The sequence below is a fragment of the Pteropus alecto genome, unplaced genomic scaffold (genome assembly GCF_000325575.1).
Source record: "Pteropus alecto unplaced genomic scaffold, ASM32557v1 scaffold75, whole genome shotgun sequence".
Taxonomy (NCBI): Eukaryota; Metazoa; Chordata; class Mammalia; order Chiroptera; family Pteropodidae; genus Pteropus; species Pteropus alecto.
This window is the reverse complement of record NW_006440638.1, coordinates 10,191,191-10,196,814: the sequence shown is the minus strand read 5'-3', so window position 1 is coordinate 10,196,814 and position 5,624 is coordinate 10,191,191.

Here is a 5,624-nt window from a genome sequence, read left to right as displayed (position 1 = left end):
GACTTTTCATTTCATCAACAACGTAGGGAGTGTGTGGTAGAAAATGTAAATGCTCAATGCTCTGCTGAGACACACATAAATATAGATTTGTTGGAATTACTACAGCTATCTTGTCAGATTCATGGCTTTTGGAGCCAAAATTCCCTAATTCCAAAATTATGAGCATGTGACAAAATCTGATTTATATTGCTTTGTGAAACTAGGGCCTCCATATACACGAGTTGATGGACTGAAAAAAATGGACTTGGGCAAATGAGTATGACTTAATTTATATTTTAGAGGTCATTTGAAAATGTGTTTCAGAGTTATTCTGTTTTAGTTCTAGAAGCATCTGAAAGACAATATATGAATCTTGAAGTTTTAGTCTAAGATAAATTTACAATGGAAATAGAGATAGAAATGTTTTTATTTGGAATAGGCAGTCAGCCCACTTTCACTCCCTTTGTCTATTCTCCTTTGGCAAACCCACTCACTCATATTCCACAACATCCTTGTTGTTTTAGTTTTTAGAGGGAGAATTGGTAGTAGGACAGACTAGTAGACAAATTCCAGTTTTATTCTCCTAAGCAAATCATTTCAATTGTCTGAAACCAAGTTTCCTCATCTGTAAAATGAGGGGATTGGAAACAAAAGCAACAAAGTCATTATCATATGAATAAATTGCATTTAAGATCCTGATATGATGTCAGTAAGTGTGATAGTAGTTAATAAAAGGAGTTGATTATTCTTTACTGTTAGATTTCCCCCAAGATGTAGACCAAGTATAGGTCCATGTATTTAAAAAAAAAACCTCAACAAATATCTCTATTGATATCATTTTAGTAAAATGTTTACAATTATAAAAACACTTTCATGGATATCAATTTTTCTCATTAATATGAAGTAAACTTTTCTAATATAAGTTAGTTTTTCTTTAAATAGGGTAAGCAGAGAATATGATAATTTTATGTGATAATTGTCATAACATTTATAATAATATTATTTTCATTTTAATACATATTCAAATATTGGAACACCAAACTCTTGATTTCATGGTGATTTTAAGATTTATTTTTAAATGCATTTAACCAGGAAATGATAAGGTTGATTAAAAACAATTAGTAATTATGAGTAGACATTGCATACAAACATGGCAAGAATTATGAATTTGTTACATGCGTCACTGTGATTTGGAAAACATTAACCTAGGGGAATATTAAAGGGAACTGGAGATGACTGTAACTGAGAATCTCAAAAGAGAATATATAATCATTTTATATTATAGTTAGGGATTAACGTCAAAATGTGGTCCACCAGTGTTTTAAACTGTTTTTAATCTTTATTCTTTTTCTTTAACTCTTTTTTCCTTCATTCTTAAAGCCACTTTTTGATTGTTTATACTTGTAATTTATGTAATAGATATTTGCTTTCTCCTCAGGGGCAAAAAGATTTATCTTCTATTACAAATTTGTAGAACCAAATGAACAAAGGTTTCTCTGAGTAGTTGTTGTATAATTATTTAATACAAGATAGGAACCTCAAACTGAAGACCTAAAGCTCATTTTCCAGGTTAGGCAATAACTTGGGTAAATACTCAACTTTGCAATGCAGTAGAAATTCTAGACAATCCCAGAATGCAATTTTCAATTTAGGCCTTTGCCTTAGTCTCACATAAAGCAGTTTCAAGTACTTGGGGTTAAAGAATTCTCACTAACGTTCTTTTGATAAAAGATAATTCTCAGTAATTTGGATAAAATAACTCAGTTGTTGGTTTATTGGTTATCGTTTTCTCAAAATAATATGAAAATGAAATATAAGTACAAATCAGTTTATTGTTTAGGCAAAAAAAAAGTTTGCTAATTTCCAATCGTAATATTTCAATAATTGTTCTAATTTTTTTCTATTTTTTCCCTTTCTTTACTTTTTTGCAACTCAAAAATATTGAAAATGTGGTTAAGATTTAGTCTGAAGATCTATTTCTTGCTAAAAGAAATATATCTTTTTAACTTAGGTTTCCTTTTTGAAAAGGCTCAAAGCAAATTTATTGGCAAAAATCTCTCTTTTGCCTAAGGCAAAGACTAGTGAAATTATGCCGTATGAAAGAGATTATTAAATATTTTATTTTGCTTTTTTGAGAAAGTCATGAGCAAACATTTACAAGGTCCTTCTTTACACCGAAGTTTATTTTTATAAATCTTTGCTGAGGCAATTCTTGTTCTTCTCTTCCTAATCATATTTCTTTAATATGTCTTTAATGCTTACTAAAATTCAACAGAATTAACGAGCTTCATTTTTCCAGGTTATGTGAAAATGTGACCCTGTACAGTCAGCTAAAGTCTTGCTCTATTATGTCCTTGTTTTTCAATATTATCCATCATCTCAAATCTGTTCTATAGAGGTAATGTGTATATTTACATAGAGTGCCTTCTAGGGGAATGTGTGGCTATTGGCAGAGTCTTGGTTCCTTTGTAATTTCAGTTGTTATTCATTCTGGAGTAATAGAACTAAGTTTGAGAAATAATAAAACATATTTCTTACTGAAATATTTTCTGAAATATACATGTCCTCTGGAAATTGAATTGGATCAGTTGGTATATTTTCCTATGTTTGATATGTTAAAGTAAAGGAATTAATGTTTGAATATCTATTGTATGCATGTACTATTAAGGCACTTTATATATGTTCTCTTAATTAAAATCTCACAACAACTCAGTGTTGTTTTACGAAGTTCATCATACATAAGTTACATTGGCATATTTTTCTGAAAGCTTTAAAAATACTTTAACAAACTGGAAGAATATAGAATATAGTCTCTTAGGAGAATTTATTTAAAAATTTTAACCATGTGTATGATAGACATTTTTCATTAATCAACCTGGTATTAGCCAAGACTTCTGATTTATAGTCACAGATGCCCAGTTCATAAATCATTTCAGTTTTGCTACTGATGTTAGTTTAGGGAGATGAAGAAAAAAAAGATGGTTTGGATAATGTTATTCTGCATAATGATCTGTAAAATTCAAATGACGGTCTTAAGAGTTTATATGCCCACTCTTCACCTTGCTCTAGGTAGACCCATCGAAGGTTTGGGACATAGACACAAAATCATGTTTGATTATCCTGCCTCAAAGCAGAAAAAGCCAGAGATAAGAAGCCCAGTCATTTTTTTCCCTAGAGAATTGCTGGAGAGAGCAACAAATACCCAAAGTCAGGAATAGGGGCCAAAAATTAAGATAGAAACAAGCAAAAAAATGGATTGGAATGAGAATAGATAGAAAAGTGTCTGGGTTGATTTCTAGTCTTTACCTTACTGTTGGCACTAAAGAGATGGGCACACAAGTTTGACCATCTTAATTGTTCAAGCTCCACGCTAGATAATGTATTTTTCTTCAGGTGGCTTCAGGCCTTTTGGTTATCTTGTGCTGAAGATCACAGCTTGGCAAACTATGACTCACAGGCCAAATCTGGCTTACCATCTTCTGTGTAAGTAAAGTTTGTTTGGAACATAGCGACACCCATTAATTGACTTATTTTCTATGGCTCTTTCTTACCATAGTAGCAGAGTTGAACACTTCTGACAGACTCTGTGGATCGCAAAGTCTAAGATATTCACGATAGAGTTCATCACATAAAATGTTTGCTGACTCCTGCTATAAAAATATCTTATAAATGTACCTTCATTTTAATCTTCTGATCATAGATATAGATATATAGATAGATATACTCATACATATATATAATGTATGTGTATGTCTGTGTGTGTGTGTGTTGGTAGAAACTTCCCTACATTTGCTAAAAGATCCTCTTTGACAATGAACAGATATTATGCTTTCTATCAAATTTCACTTTTAGGTTCCATATAAAATTTCCAGATTTTGACATATAGCTTATAGTTTTCAAAATGCAAGGTACATGTTTGGAAACTGTCTCAAATGTTTTTTTATTCATCAATACTCAAAATGGTGATTAAATTGAAACATTCAAATGAGTTGTGAATGGATTTTTGTTTCTATCTTAAATATCCATGCTGTTAAAACTTTTAACTGCTATTACATTTAAGCTAATTTAGTATGTAATCATCACGGTTCCTACGTTTTCTGATGCCATTGCTATAATTATCATAGTGTTTGCTTATATTTTGGGGAGGGGGGATTTGTTGATATTTAAGGTCATGCAATTGAGAAACAACTCATTATCTATGACTTTGAGTTGAAAGAATGCTATGCATGACATTTAACCAATATAAGACATGAATGAACCTTATATTGACCTGGACCCACATAGATATCCTTCCATATGGCAGTTTTGATCTTGTCAAGATTCAGAGATACCCAGTAGACACAGAAGACCAGATGGGAAGGAGCTAGACTGACTTGATATAATTAATCTTCTTGGGATTCAAGGATAAGAATAAAAACCATAGTAAAGATTGTATATAGTTTGCGTTAGCTTAGATGTTTCTTATTAAATAAGTATGACTTCTGTTCTGAGTACAATGGAGTGGTGGTACCAGATTTGCACTCCTCTCATAAGGAACCAGAATCTGAACAAAATATAAGACATTAAATTAGATAAAATTCAGCAAAAGACTGCGATGATCCCTATGAAAAGAGAAACAAAGAAGCAAATCCTATGATTGCCCTGGATTTTCGTATGAGGCACTTTCTAGGCAACAGTGGAGAGACAGGAACCTAAGCAAAGCACAATAGTCTCCCTTAGTTATGGACACAGAGTTCAGAGTTTGGTGAACCTGAAGAGTTTGATGGGCAGAGTACAGGAGAGAAGAGAACTATATTGAGAAAGAACTTCAGAAATCTGTGAAGGGACACCTTGAGTCTTGGGCACAATTGTTAACTGTTCATATGGAGGGTGAGGATCCATGAGGCCAGCAAAGAGAAATCACCAGTGAAAAAATAACTATCAGGTAGCTGTAAGTAGAACAATTCCCAGAGCTCTCCCAAGGCTGGGGGACATTTAAGTTTCAACCAACTAAAGCAACATGATCTCCTTAAACAAGAGAACATTTGGTGGATATTAAAGAAGTGTGACATGATACTAGTAGGTAAGCTAAATAAGTCCTAAATTAAAGGTTATTCTAGACATTCCTTAGCAAAATTCTAAAATAAGACCCAAAGGATAAAGCTTAACTTGTAGCCAGAAAAAAAAAAAAAAATTCAATCCTTTACACTCTTTAAGGAAATAAAAATCCATACATTCAATAATTTTAAGATTATCAAAATCCAATAAAAAATTACTACACAAGCATAGTCTAGTAAGGGGAGCAGGAAAATGTGACCCATGACCAAAAAGAAAATTATTCAATTAAAGCAGACCCCCCAAAAAGATGACAAGATTTAGATATAGCTATTATGAACATGTTAAATGATTTCCAAGAAAACATGAACATAAAAGTAGATGAGTAGAATTTTTGAAAGGACAATCAAGTATAACTTCTAGAGATGAAAATACAATAACTGGTATAAAAAATTTACTGGATGTATTTAATAGCAGATTAGACACTGAAGAAAATAAAATAAATGTGCTTGAATACATATAGAATAAAAACTATCCAAACTTAAGCACAAAGAAAAAAAAACATGAAAACAATAGGTGGAGCTACAGTGAATTGTGAGACAATATCAGAG